Genomic DNA, 16,404 nt, shown 5'->3' on the forward strand with positions numbered 1-16,404 from the left:
GTGGTGTGGCACCCTTGGAACTTCAAGGGAATTTCTTGAAGGGCACCAAGGAAAATTTTAAGTTAGAAATTTATTTTAATGTTTAGAAACCTTGGCGAATCTCAGTAGTTCATATTACACAATATGTAAAAAAAATTGCAATATTTTTGTAAAAATATTGAAATTTATTATAATTTTATACAATCTCTATATAAAATTTTGGCAATTTTTACAGTAAAACAATTTTATACTATAAATATTGGGTGAATAAATTATAGAAAAAATGGAAATTATCGAATCTTTTATTTGGAAAAAGCATGGAAAATTAGCCCATTTGCAAATATTAGCCCCTAAAATTTTCCATGAAAGGCACGACCAACTTGGCACCCTTGGCATCACAAATAAATTGTTAGGTGTGACACCCTTGGAACTTCAAGGGAAGTTATTGAAGGGAACAACCAAAATTGGCACCCTTGGAATCATTAAAAATAAATAAATTGATAAATATAATCAAGATATGAAAACCACGTCAATTCACATCAAGGGTAAATGATGTTAGAAATCGAGGTAATTAAATCAAGAATAAAACTTGGATTAAGAGGATCATAGGAAGAAATAAAATATTTTACCTTAAAAACTCTACCCTCCCCATGTTGGAAAATATTAGGTAGATAATGTAGTTTAATTCAGTAAAAAGGGGAAAGAGGGACATAAATGTAAGGATAAATATTAATCCTAAAATAGTTAAACCTAATTAAGAGAAGAAGGTGGTGAATTAAAATAAGATTAATAAATTAAATTTTAGAGAAATTTAGGGAACCTCCATATGGCAACAACAAACATAAGAATATCCATCTAAGAGATAACTTGAGTTAAATTAGGGAGTAGATAGGGGATCAAATCTTGACTTATCAAATGACTTTAGTAATGAACACAAATTAAGGAGTAAAAAGGGGGATCAAGAGACAAATAGGAGAAGAAATAAGAATCTTCTTGAGGCGAGGAAAAATATTATTTTTAAATTAAAATTTAAATAAATAATTTTGGAGATCCTTGATGAGAGAGTGACACATGGGTGGGTGAATAATCAAACTATTGGATTATCAAAAATAATTAATTATGCATGAAAGGCCAAGTGTCACCTATGAGGAATCCTATAGAAGAAGGGGCAGGCCATGGGAGAAGGGACATTTTATTTACCCTATTGTTGGATTGATGAGACTATGTCAGAGTAGTGACTACGAGCTATAGTGAGTTTGGTGAGGTAGAGGACTTTAGAAAAGGGACTCTTGAGCCAAAGAGTGCTCTCCTATACCAGCTAATACATTCCACCATTGTACAACCCCATTGCAGCTCGGGGGTCCGCGGGGAAGGAGAGTACACAAGGAGTAGGTTGGGAGTTCAACCGGTGGGATATTGCATTCGGATTAAGCACGTCGACATTCACACTTAGAGGCGACTGACAACAAAAGAGGGAAATTAGCGGCAAGTCAAGTTTGAATCTCGTCTCCTGGTGAACAGTACTTATGTTGTTATAATATTCTTTTGTATGACTTCATTATGGTTTAGTTAATAACATGTAAATTAGATGGTATGTTAAATGAAGTGAAATTCAGGAAAGTTTTATATAATGCTTAATAATTTTTGAGTTCCCAATGCTATTTTCTTATAGTTGTATTTTTAGTATTAAAAATAAAAATAAAAATTATAGGGTTGGTCCCTACACTTGGTATCAGAGCTATGTTGAACCCTTGAGACCTATGGGCCCATGCATGCATGACTAGTTTTGTTAAATATCTACTACATTCTAGTATAGGAGCCAAGTTTGAACTTTTGGGACCTTAGGGCATTAAAATTTTAAAAGCAAAGTTTTAAAATCATTAAAGTTGACAGTTAACACTAGGTTAAGCTATTTCACATCTTCATGAGGTCGTTAACCTAGGTGTTGATCCTTTACATACATTATATTCCCATAGAATAATATATTTTTCTGGTATTTACGAAAGCCAACATCTCAGGAGAAGTGGAGAGGATAACTTGATGTCATTATTAATATTTGGCTACCTTACTGTGCATGGCCCTTTCATGCCAGAAGTTTGAATTATTGGGGATTATTAGCAGGTCAATGTTTCGAATCACATAGGACCCTAAAAGTGCTTTGCTATTTTTATTTTGCTCAGATTATGTGTATTTTCCCACTTCCAGAGGCAATTTTACGCGTTTGCTCTCGATTTCCAAGTGCATTTAGCTTGCACATGGATTTGTCAATGTTGTTTTTTTTACCTGAAACTTCAGTTTTTAAGTTCATTCAGTTTTTAAGAGGCTCAATTTGGACATATTGTGTGCACGCAACAGATCTCATGGAAGAAAGCAGAGATCTGCATGAGTTGAAGTTGGGTAAGCTATGAGTAGAGCATTTATAGATTTGTTCAAACTTCAGAAATTTGTGAAAAACAAAAACAAAGAAATGTGACATGTTTGGAAATAGAGAAATAAAATCATTAAAAAGCACAAAATGTTATATGCCAATAATAATTTTCCACAAGCATCCTGCAACCTCCAAATGAAAATATATTGCTTACGGCGTGACACAAGCATGAAGTATCCCTGAGAAGCAAACATGCTATAAATTGTTGCGTTTAAATTCCCTAAGAGATGCATGACCATTTCTGTTTTTGATACACCTCACTTCCCATGAAATTGAGTGGAACTAGCAAGGTGATCTCTATAGGATTGGTAAGTGTAATTTTTTTCCTTCCTCCCGCACGCTGGATCGTTAAGGGAGTCGTCTAACTCAACCATCACAAAATCGATTTTCTTGAAGGGTTTCAAGGTATAGCCATGAGGGTTTGGAATATAGCTACGAAGACGAGATTTTTCTTCTTTGTGGGTTTCCCCATCATTTTCAGGGAAAAAGAATTAACCCTTTGAAACATATTTTCTAAAGATAAACTCAAGTGAATTTTTGAAGAATTTGAAAGACGGAATTCTACATTTTTCATAGCCATCTACTTTCTAGGCTCAATTTTTTGAGGGTTGCAAACACCACATGGTTGATCTAGCTTCACATTGAGGGTTTCACAAGTTTTTTATTTATTTTGTGGCACATTAATATATTAATTGAAGGCTCTTTCTCTCTGGTAGATTTATGAGATAGTTGTAGGCCATAGAGAAATTGTTTTTCTCTTATAAAAATCATCTAATCCTCCTTGGTCTTTTAGCAGGTTTTTTTTTTAGGCCTCATACCTCTTGATCGAATTCCTCCTTGAGGGTTTCTAAATTGTTTTCAAGTGCAATCATAGGTGGATAATTTCTTTGGAAAACTGCAAGCCCTAAAGAGGGCTCATTTCTCTTCATATTTGAACTGTTTAGAAGGGTTGTTTCATTTTGTTTGCAAGCTAATTGATCCATTATCATTGTAGAAATTTGTTGAAGGGCTAGCATTTTGTTGCAGAGCTAATATTTGTTGATTACAGGCCTTATTACTGCCCTAAACACTCCAAAATAACGCACAATAATTCCAAGAAATAGGCATAAACATTTTACTATCGTCTTTGCATATTTGGATGACTGATTGGAGTATAGGAGGATTGATATCTTCGTTATAGTGATCTGATCTTTCCTTGATAGTGGTAAAATCTAGGAAATTTTCAAGCAAGAAATTTTACTCTATAACAGCTGGAAAATGTGTCTTTGCTCCAAAAAAATAGTGATATGATATGTAATTAAATCTGGAATAAATAAAGGGGTTCTTGGTCAAAAGTACTTACATTGGATAAGTCCCTCATGGATTTTTTTTCCTCATCTGTTGTGAATATGACAGTAGCAAACTGTAGGTCTACAAAATGTTTCTAATACTCTCGTGATATTATTGAAAAATAAGGGGGTAAACTATCTTGGAGTATAAGATAGGTATACTGCATAAAGTTAGAAGATAGAATTGAAACACAAGCTAGGAATTTATTATTATTTTTGTATTTTTATTGTATAAAACAAAAAAAGCAAAGAGATATTTTTTAATAAGTTTTGCAATTGGTAGTTGTAGTAAGGGTTTCCTTGGCTTTGCTTACCTTCCAAATGTCGGATTGCAATCACAACCTCCTCTAAGTCAGCTATTCACCTTGGAGTAGAGAGTGGGATTGGAGTTTAGCAATGATCTCACCCAATTCTAGTCTAGAATAGTGTACCAGCTCCCAAAATCTCTGAAAAGATTGTCTACTTCAAGATGTCCTCAACCACTGAGCCAATTATGGCACCAAGCTAGATCTCACTCTTACCTAAGGGAATTGTGATAAGGGTCTGTCTAATAGTTGGGTTTGATTATCTTTTTATGCCAACAAAGAGTGAGATGAGCTCTAGAGTCTAGTGCACTGATCTCCCCTTCCACGTGACCATTGTCCCTTAATGGATGAACCCACTACCTTGTAATAATATGTAGTATTGATATCTATCCTATTAAGAAATATTGCAACATAAAACTAAGAAGAGGAGTAGAAAAATAAACCCCCATGTGGCTAGAAGAGAGAGTATGGCCATCTTGGAGGAGTGATTTTTCTTGAAGTAACCCTTTTTCCCAAAATTTCATTGTGGCAGTCACCTATGCCTTTTGATGAACATTTTGAGCTAAAATTTCAACATCCAATATTTTGTGTTTGTTGATAGCTAAGCTCATAAAATCATAAAACATTAGAAACTTATTTTCTCTCTTTTTACTAAGGACATTCTCAGTTTATGTTATGATAATGCTATCAACCACCTCTACAATTTACATGACATGATGTAGTCTAAACATATTAATTGAGGAGATTGATGGTATTATTTGGATTAAATATTATAGGAATGTTTGAAATTGATAGGCTAATTATATAATCAAGAATTATAAATGCATAAATTATTCCTTTGGAAGGATATAAGCATAACAATAAATTATAGAACCACTGAGGTTGGTTATGATATTTATCTGATTTCTATTTATTTATTTTTATCTTATAAGGAAAAATCGTGTTAAATTGCGGTAGGATTCATTGGTGAACCATGGTTAGAAGAGGTACAAGAAGAATTGGGGCAACTAAAGGGCGCAATATGGCGCCACCACAACAACCGACTCCTACCACCCACCCAATGATGGGGAAAACATCGCAACACTAGAACATATACTAGTTGGAGAAGTGTTGAACTTAATGAGATCGTTCCAAGACATGTATGAGGCATTAATAAATCGTTTGGAACGAGAGAATGGAGGACCTGTCATACAAAACGAAGTACCCCAAAACACTACAAGAAGTGATGTACGTCGAGATTTGGAAAAAGTAAAATTTCCAGAGTTTTGGGGGTCCAAAGATGGTCAATCTGCAGAGGCATGGTTAGAAAACATGGCTATGTGCTTTAGCCTGAGAGATTACACCTCAAATATGAAGGCAAGGTTGGGTATATTCCAGCTAAATGGAAACACACTACTTTGGTGGAAGACATTATTAATCCAATTGGGGATGGATATATCAGAAGTAACTTCAAAACTATTTGAAGAAAAATTTAGAGAATGTTACCTGTCAAAGGAGTTCCTTGAGAGGCAACTAAATGAATTCAATGCATTAAAGCAAAGGAGTCACTCAGGCTCGTTTCATGGAATTAATCTATTATGCCCCTCACTTAAACACAGAAAATCTCAAGGTGAACAAATTTGTGTATGGACTAAATGTTAACATTCGGGCCAAGGTTAGAATCTTAATGCCTCGCACCTTGCACGAGGCAGTTCAGCGGGCAATCATTGCAGAGGAGGAGATCATGAGCAGTGGACCTAGTAAGTCAACAAGGCCCACAGGATCAGGAGTACCAAGTGGAAACAATATGGAACGTAGAAATTTGCAAGGGGGTCATGTGCTCAATCATCAAAAGTGGTCAGCAGGAAATCAAAGAACACCATATAGGCATCCAGCTCAGCATTCGCACAGGGTACCTCAACAAACTTGTCAACCACAACAGCACCGACCTATGCGACAACACCAAGTCACACCTCCTTAACACCAATCCCAACAGTCTGGCTACCCCCAAAAAGGGAAATTGATTTCACCATCGACCTTAAACCAGGCACTAAGCCTATTTGTTGTAGGGAAAAGTATCTGATTCGGATGACCCTATCCCACTCTAAGGGTGATAGTACCTCAGCAACAACTGTAAAGAAAACTACTTAAGGTTTACTTCTTTACGAAAGCAAGAGAGAATGAGGAAATGCACTAACCATTGCCTTGCGCTTAATGTCGAATCCAAACTCTTCTCTTTGCTGCTTGCTCCCAGCTCCTTGCTCTTTTGCTGGCCCAGCTACAATGAGATCCTGCAAAATAACAAAGAAGGAAACTACAAGAAGCATGCAATCATAACTGATTCAAGGATTAGCATAAATCAAATATACAATTATCACAATACATCATTGAAACAAGTGCATATAGAAGAACCTCAATAGCTTTTATTAATGAAGAAGTAAAGTTCTGAGAATGTTACAACCATTGAAGGCCCCAATCCAGCAACACCTCCCAGCAGAAAGAATTTCTCCTCTTCACCTCCTTCAAGCAATCACCCAATAGTTCTATAGTGAAACCAACAGCATATCATTACTTTGCACAAAATTCCAGCCTCCTGAGCTCATAGGAGAGAGCTCAATATATAGATGAATTGAGAAAGGATGAGTCAGCTTGCAACTGATGTGTAGCTGCCTTGTGTCCTCTCTCTCTTCAGTTGATCTTCAGTTCTTGAGTCCACTTGGAGAACCTTGCTTCCACTTGGAGAAACAGAGCCTCTGACTCATCACAAGGCGAAATCCCTGATCCAAGTGTCATTTTTGGAAGATTCCAGAGCAATGACTCAGTGTGCCACTTGTCCCATCTCGCTAAGCGCAGGTGGCCTTTGTTCTACCTGCTTTGCAACGCAGGTACACCATGGAGGAGTTGAGTTTCAGTGCAGAAGCCTAGTGGAGCACCTGCTTTGATTTCAGGATTGCTTGTTTTTTAGTGTTTTCAAGTGGAGAACTGATCTGAGAGCTGTTGGTTTGCTGACCTTGTTCCTCTAGGGGTAGGAACATCATGTTTAGGGACTTTGGATCCCTTGGATTATTGACAATTCATGCTCGATGCTGTAAGGCACAAAATTGTCTATAACAGATGCCCCCTAAAGTATGAGGTTGTTTATCGGGTGAAATGCTTTATTAGGAGGATCCGAAGTTCATTCAATCTGCTGAGAAGTGTCCTGTAATAAGATACAATACAATACATTATTTTTCATACTTTTTCATGATCTAGCTGAGGCGGGCATTCCCATGCTCAGCTTTATAAATTCATTTTGGTACATAGCACAGACGATCGTCTGATGATAGACTGATAATTCTCTGCTGAAATTATCATCCTTTGAGAAGGATGATCATCTGCTGCAATGATGTACATATCAAATGTCTTTATATCCTGAATATATATCGCAGCCCGGATGGATGAAACTAGATCCGGGGTCTTCAATCTCTTCCGATCTTCACTCGATGTACAAGTCGATCCATGTGAGAATTTCTTGAAGTCGAACATGGAAAGACATCGCTTGATTACCGGTCAATGATGTAAACCGTTAACAAGCGCGAGAGGAATCACCGATAAGGATGATGACCCTCAAGGTACGGCAGTACAATTCACATGGTGGGAATAAAGGACTTGGCGTCGACCACCATGCAAAATCTTCTGGTCGAAGGTCATTGATGTATACCTGTCGCCGGAAGTGAGAAACTTGCCATTGAGGCATGCAAGCTTCAAAGTACTGAAGGGGGTGTTCCTAGATCAACTCCTTGGATAATGAGCTGATGTCGACAAGGAGCGATCCGTCACAGGAGGGCCTTAATGAATCCCACATCAGTGACACGGAACGGAGCTAGTGATTGTGATGAGGTGAAAACAAACTGTGATGTATGATTCAGGGTGGCGGTCATGAAATGGATGAAGGACAATGTATGGCAGTGGATGGGACACGGTTGACTCTTTGCAGAACAACATCTCTTGAACATATAATGACACTGATGTGATGGATTGGTAGCATTACCCCAAATGTGGATGGTGTGGCGAGGACCATGGTGATGAGACCGGTGAATGAAACAACCCAACCCGATGTGATACGGAGGACAAAGTGTCATGTTCAAGAGCGACTTGCTACCATTAAAGCTGTGAGGTTCTCCCAATTTTTCCCCAGTCATTGCTGACCAGTACCTCTTTATTTTTATCAAGCTTAAGGAGGATAACATATGCTTGTTCTATAACCTGCCCTTCGGGCAAGCCCATCGCTATGTTTTAACGAGCCTAGCGATAGGGAAACTCGTTCTCGTCTAAAGACAAGTTTGTCGCTATTTAATGAATTTAATGAGTCTAACGACAAGGATAACTCGGTCCTTTTCATTTTTAGAGAGTCTGAAAAGGTACATAAAGTCAACTCCAGAATTCCTTTTTCGTCATCTAATCCCTTAAGTCCGAAAAAGTATAAAACAATACAGAAGGGATGAATTTTCGATTGCTTTAACGAGCCGAACAAAACAAGCGCTCGATCTTTTTGTGCAATAATCCCTCAGGTCCAAAAAGATTAAAATCTAGAGGAGGAATAGCTTTCCGGTCGCTTTAACAAGCTGGAAGGCCAAAACTCGGCAAACTTTTCATATTTTTACGAGTCAGTGAAAAGAGCTCAAAGAAGACTCGTCTTTTGAGGAACGAGTGATGAACAGGGCAGCAGCAGATTCCAGGTACAGGTTGGAATATTCCAATCACGGCAGTGTCACGAGGATGGCTTAGTGAAATCACTCTTCGCAGCTGTTCCTCAAAATGGGTAAACAAACATATGGAGATGAACGATTGGCCAAATGAACGGATGGAGGTGATGGCATATAAACACGACCAGTGGCTTTTAATATGGCTTTCAAAAGTTACATTTACCAAGGTTATTTACCGGTTCATTTTTTCTGGGTGAGTTTGAACTCTAGGGGAAGATTGCTCACAACTTATGTTTATTTTTTAACGAGCATGAACTATGTGCTAAAACTGCTCGGATCTTGGATGCCCCCAGCATAATAATGCAGACGAGGCATATGCCCCCTAAACCTTAAGGGGCAGTTCATTTTTTAACGAGCTTGAATGCGACCAAACCTTGCTCGATTATACCAGTCTTAATACAAGGAACGCCTCAGGTGAGGTAGTCATATTTAAGGAGCTATACCTCACTAGTTACTCCAATTTGGCAAGTTTTAACTTTTTCCCCACATCCTTTCTTTATGCAAGCTGGAAACGGATAATCCTACGAGTTTAACGGGTTAGACCTACAGGTTTAAAGGGAGGACCTAAAAATTTAAAAAATAAATAGTCATCCCGTGCTTGCATTCCAAAAGGTTTGCATGCCCCCAGGTATAAAGTATAATTTCGAGGCGCTGCCTCTTACTTATTATCCGAAAAATGGTTCTGTTCGCTGCCGCAAACTAAACTCTCTTTTTCCGGCGATGTCTATTATTAGGTTGCTAAGGATGGTGACTACTTGTTGCAGCAATTTCATCTCTTTCTTTGGAGGCTGCCCCTACTTATCCTTCAAAACATATGTTTTAATGGGTGAGGATTGCCTTCAAAGATGGTGGCTACTTGCCGCCACAAATGGATCTCCTCCCTCAGGAGAGCCTACTTACCTAGACAAGGGGAGCGAGAAGCTGATTATCTCACTCACATAACTTTGACAAAAGAACTTTACCCTAGAACAACCCTCTCTTCCTTCCTTCGGACGGGGTACGGACTAGTCCCATTCTTCTGCGGAAATTAACTTTATACCCAAGGTTTCCTCTGCCCAAGGCAGGCCAGGGTGCATGCCCCCTGGGTCCCAGTTACATCTTTCCGAATCACTCGCATTCATCGGGAAGTAGAACCAGGGGTGGAGGCATTCCTTGAGTGAATAAACCATTAAGGGATGGTATTTGACTATTTGCGATGCGTGATCCTGGAAATGAAAGTTGGTCTACGAGCTTGACCATTCTTCCTTCGTGCGGAAAACACATAACTCTGAAGAGTGAGGACACTATCGCCTCCATGCAATATATATAGTCTCGTCCAAGGAGTAAGTTATACACCAAGGGTCCCTGGACGACCATGACGTTCATATGAACCGTCTTCCCCTTCAATGTAACGGGAACATTGGGGAGAATCCCTAACGGGCGACTGGTTCCTTTATCAAAACCTGATAGATTTCTCATCTCAGGTAAAAGCGCCGGGGAACCCAGTGCTTTCCAAGCAATAGAGGAAAGGATACTCACAGATGCCCCTTCATCAATGATAGTTCCAGCCATCACCATTCTGTAGATTTGGACGATGATTCTGAATGGGATACTGGTTGGTAACCGGGGTCTGCCTAGTTGATTCCAATCAAAGGATACAACTAGGTTGCTTGGTGGTGGGACCGAATACACGGCCGGATACGACCCTGACGATGTTCCTTCCTGCGATAAAGGAATGGGCGCATTGCCCTGATGCTCATCAGAGTCTGTGTTGATGAAAAGAATATGGACGGTGTCATCCTTATCCTCTTCAGTGAGGGTGTCATTTGAAGATGGGTCTTCAATGACGAAGTCATTTGAGGATGAAACCTCTGAAGGAAGAACCGGGTCAACTGCCGTTTCGACCTTTAGACTTTCGTCTGGTCTGGATTCAGCAGGTTCATTCTCAATGACTGACACTTCAGCTGACCACTTGAGCGGGCCAGCTGGATGTTCAACTATCGAGGGATTGGGCACGAGTTTTTGGTATCCAGGAGGAAGTCGTAACGGTGATACCAGACGATCTTCCAAAACTCTCTTCGCCTCATCTAAGAATGGACAACGGTGAATGGCGTGATCGCCTTCACACAGTCTGCAGGGTGATCTTGGTCTCCCTCTTTGTCCTTCACTCTCGCTAGTTGACGGAATGCATTCAACATGTCTATCAGAGGTTGATGCTACCGGATTGTGCAACCTGGGGGACCAGTCCCTTAGTATCCGGGGAATACAAGGACAATCACGATGGAAGTGGGTCCCTTTGCAAATGACACATGGCGATTTAGGCCCGGTCGGTGCAGTGTGTGGATTTTTGTCAGATGTCTTTTGCTTGCCCCCAGTCGCCTTCGCCATAGGCCCCTTCTGCTTCTTTTCTCTCTTCTTCTTTTCCTTCTTCTCCATGGGAGGCTGACTTTTGCCGGCTCTACCTTGCAAACATGAAGGATCAGAGGAAGAATTGTAAGAAGTGGAAGGCTGGTGGGTAGCTCTAGACTGATCTGACTGTTGATTCGACTGCTCAGGATTAGTGGCGATCTGAACTACATTAGTTGAAAAGAGCCATACAGGTAGGCCAATTGTCAATCCTGGAAGTGACAATGTGGCCATATGAGGCGCACCAACATCTCCCCAAGAGGAGAAGGGATTGGGACTTCCGCCAAGGTGACTTCCTTGGTTGGTGGGCTCCATACTTTTCAACTGAAAGATCAACGTAGGAATAACAGGTGATTATGTTCCGATTAAAATAAATTTTATTAACGACGCTTTAGACACAACTTTGCTTTTTCATGTTTTAAGAGTCGAGAAAAAGCTAAAGATGACTCTAGTCTCCTTCGATGTTTTAACGAGCCCGAAGTGACAAATGCTCGGATGGACTTTTTCAGTTATAGAGTTTGAAAAAGGCCAAAAGAAACTTCTCTGGAGTTCTAGGCAGAGGGTGTGCCAAACTTTTCGTGAAACCACAGAATACGTTTTACGGTACGGGTGGTCGATCTTCGTGAATGTTGTGTTCACTGCATCGCGATCAGTAGGGCGGCCAACACGGCTTCCTATGGATAAAGGCTTTGTTCCTATAGGGGTCTCCCAATATATACGCGACGGTACGTGGGAGCACAAGTCCGTATTAGTGCCACCGACTCTCAGGAGGAATCACCCACGAGATCGACAGTCACTATGTTTAACGACGCCGGAACACGTCTCTACCTAGACCTCTATGTGTTTGCGTTATGTTACAAAGCGTTGTTATGCAAATTGAATTTATTTTAATGTTGATCTTGTTTAGCAGTTTGCCTTTAAGGATCACCACGAGATGTATGTAACAAATTCCTGAATGCAGTCTAAGATGAGAAGCAAACTTTTCAATCTTTCAACTTTGAAAATCTTAACTACTGAGGAGAAGAAAGGCAAATCTTTTCACACAGATCATAGAGCACACACTAATGCAATTTTTTCCTAAATCAGCATGCAAACAGTCAAATGCAAAATGCACAATGCATGTATTTTCTTTTCCCTTTCTTAATGTTGATGTATTACAAAAAGAAAGTTGTTATATAACTTTGATTTCGATTTAAAGCGAAAATAAACAAGCTAGTCCAAAATCAAAAGACACCTTAAGATTTACTTGTTTAAACACTGGAAATACATGAAATCAAACCATAATGACGAAAGTAAAAAGACTAATCAGCTATGGACAGCAAACAAGCTAACTCTTTAGACCAGCAAAATGCCTAACACAGGTTCAGATCTAAGAGGCCAAAGCAAGACTAGTTCACTTTCGTTATGGGAAATTGTAAATGATGTAAGAAATACAAAAGAACAAATACAATTTCATTATATAACAGAGGCGGAATGATGGCAAGTAAGGTTGGTTTCAGAACAGGTACAAGAAAGACAACTTGCTGCAAAAACTATAGTGAAAACAGGCAAGAAAAAGGGAGGAAACCCCAACTGCACAAGGCAAAATTGGGCCAACACAGGTGCTGCTCAGCCAGTCTGGCTCTCAGTGCAGGTAGCCCCTTCGGGACCTGCGTTGCAAGGCAGGTAGCCTATGTACTACCTGCTTTGGAAAACGAAAGTTGCGTTTTCTCAGTTTCCGGGTCACAATTTTCTCAAAAATTCACAGTTTTTGCTCAAATCAGAAGCTATCAGTCAAGGACACACTAAGGGATGACAAGGAAGATGAAAAGCTATCACTAAGAGCTTACAAGGATCCTTGTAGATCAGCTCTTCAAATCATGAACATGCTCAGAAATGAGCTAGAGTAGCTGCCCTCTACTTCGCTTTTGATATAGTCAAAAGCTTTTCGATTTGGTACTCTTTTGTTCAAGAAATGAATAGCAAAATACTACAAACAATCAAACAGATACGATCCCCAGTGGAGTCACCAGTTTGTTGTAGGGAAAAGTATCCGATTCGGATGACCCTATCCCACTCTAAGGGTGATAGTACCTCAGCAACAACTGTAAAGAAAACTACTTAAGGTTTACTTCTTTACGAAAGCAAGAGAGAATGAGGAAATGCACTAACCGTTGCCTTGCGCTTAATGTCAAATCCAAACTCTTCTCTTTGCTGCTTGCTCCCAGCTCCTTGCTCTTTTGCTGGCCCAGCTACAATGAGATCCTGCAAAATAACAAAGAAGGAAACTACAAGAAGCATGCAATCATAACTGATTCAAGGATTAGCATAAATCAAATATACAATTATCACAATACATCATTGAAACAAGTGCATATAGAAGAACCTCAATAGCTTTTATTAATGAAGAAGTAAAGTTCTGAGAATGTTACAACCATTGAAGGCCCCAATCCAGCAACACCTCCCAGCAGAAAGAATTTCTCCTCTTCACCTCCTTCAAGCAATCACCCAATAGTTCTATAGTGAAACCAACAGCATATCATTACTTTGCACAAAATTCCAGCCTCCTGAGCTCATAGGAGAGAGCTCAATATATAGATGAATTGAGAAAGGATGAGTCAGCTTGCAACTGATGTGTAGCTTCCTTGTGTCCTCTCTCTCTTCAGTTGATCTTCAGTTCTTGAGTCCACTTGGAGAACCTTGCTTCCACTTGGAGAAACAGAGCCTCTGACTCATCACAAGGCGAAATCCCTGATCCAAGTGTCATTTTTGGAAGATTCCAGAGCAATGACTCAGTGTGCCACTTGTCCCATCTCGCTCAGCGCAGGTGGCCTTTGTTCTACCTGCTTTGGAACGCAGGTACACCATGGAGGAGTTGAGTTTCAGCGCAGAAGCCTAGTGGAGCACCTGCTTTGATTTCAGGATTGCTTGTTTTTGAGTGTTTTCAGGTGGAGAACTGATCTGAGAGCTGTTGGTTTGTTGACCTTGTTCCTCTAGGGGTAGGAACATCATGTTTAGGGACTTTGGATCCCTTGGATTATTGACAATTCATGCTCGATGCTGTAAGGCACAAAATTGTCTATAACACTATTGCAAAGGCCCCCTATCGTATGTCGTCTCCAGAGCTAAAGGAATTGTAGATCCAATTAAAGGAATTCTTGGACTTGGGGTTCATACAACCTAGCATATCTCCATGGTGATCCCCTATGATTTTTGTTAAGAAGAAGGATGGGTCTTGGCGACTATGTATTGACAACCGCCACTTGAATAAAGTGATGATAAAAAATCAGTACCCTCTGCCAAGATTAGATGACTTGTTTGATAAAATGAGGGGGGCGACTGTGTTTTCAAAGATAGATCTGAGTTCGGGATATCATCAGTTGAGAATCAAGGAAGAAGATATCCTAAAGACAACCTTTAAGACAAGATTTGTGCATTATGAATTTGTAGTTTTACCCTTTGGAGTGACAAATGCCCTTGGTGTTTTCATGAGTTTGATGAAAAAAATATTTCAGGATTACTTACACAAGTTTGTACAAGTATTTATCGGTGACATTTTGATCTACTCAAAGACCCCAGAAGAGCATGACGAACACTTGAGGATAGTTCTACAATGTCTTAGAGAAAACCAATTATACGGGAAGTTGTCAAAGTGTTCCTTTTACCAAATCAAGATTCATTATCTTGGACACATTATCTATGGGGATGGTATCACAGTAGACCTTGTAAAGATCGAGGCCATCATGGAATGGCCAACACCAACCAATGTTCATGAAATACGAAGTTTCATGGACATGGCAGGGTATTATCGTAGATTTGTCGAAGGGTTTTCGAAGATAGCAATCCACATTACTGAGCTCCAAAGAAAGAACAAGAAATTCATTTGGAATGAAAAATGTGAAGAGGCATTCCAAGGGTTAAAGGTGTTATTAACAACAACACTAATTTTGAAGGTGTCGGATATGGAACAAGAATTTTTTTCTTGCACTGATGCCTCCAAGGAAGGGTTGGGTTGTGTGTTGATGCAAGAAGGAAGAGTAATAGTTTATGCATCAAGGAAACTTAGAACCAACGAAGAAAACTACACAACCCATGATATAGAAATGGAAGCCATTGTTTATGCACTAAATATTTGGAGACACTACCTTATAGGAAGGAAGTTTGATATTAGGACTGACCATTGTGGGCTACAACACATATTCACTCAAGACCACTTATATGCAAGACAAATATGATGGTTTGAGCTAATTAGTGAATATGATTTTGATATCACTTACATAAAAGGAACAATAAATAGGGTGGCTGATGCTTTAAGTAGGAGGCCTCAGATATTTTTAGTGATTCCCTTAAAGACAAATTTGAGGGAGAAATTGCTTGATTTACAATTTAAAGACACCTGGTACCAAGAGGTTAAATTTTTTTTGAGGGAGGATGAAATGAGGGTCCCAAAATATGAAGAATACTCCCTTGATAACGATGGGCTACTACGATTTCCTTGAAGGATATATGTACCACTGAATGAAGATATATGCCAGTTAATCTTTAATGAAGCACATCGTGCAGTATACATGGCACACCCTGGTGTTAAGAAGATGAGTGTGGACCTAAAACCACTCATATTTTGGAAAGGGATGAAAAAGGACTTCGTAAACTTGGTAGCAAGATGCTTAGAGTGTCAATGAGTAAAAGTTGAACACAGACATCCAACAGGATTATTGCAACCCAATGGGATACCAAAATCTAAATGGGAAGTTATATCAATGGACTTCATTGTGGGACTACCAATGACCTCAAGAAGACATGATTCCATATTTGTAGTGGTGGACACGCTTACCAAGAGCGCCCACTTCATACCAGTTAAGACTACATATAAGGCACCAGAAATAGCCAGCATTTTTATTGATGAGATTATGAGATTGCATGGAGTGGTTAGGAAGATCATATCTGATAGGGGAGTAGTGTTTATAGGAAGGTTTTGGACTAGTTTCCAAGAAGCCTTGGGAACCTAGTTGAACTTCAACACTGCTTATCACCCTGAGACAGATGGGCAGATAGAAAGGACTAATCAAATCCTCGAAGACATGCTTCGGATGTATGTGATGGACCAACAAAAGAGATGGGAGGAATTTTTACTCCTCGTGAAATTTTCTTACAATAATAGTTATCAGAGTTCCATCAAGATGGCACCATTTGAGTTCTTATACGGAAGACCTTGCAGAACACCTCCCAGTTGGGATCGACTAGAGGACTGAATATTAATAGGACCAGAAGTGGTG

Source organism: Pinus tabuliformis, chromosome 3_1 (genome assembly GCF_031772625.1).
Source record: "Pinus tabuliformis cultivar Carrire ecotype Pingquan chromosome 3_1, CPIR1, whole genome shotgun sequence".
Classification (NCBI taxonomy): domain Eukaryota; kingdom Viridiplantae; phylum Streptophyta; class Pinopsida; order Pinales; family Pinaceae; genus Pinus; species Pinus tabuliformis.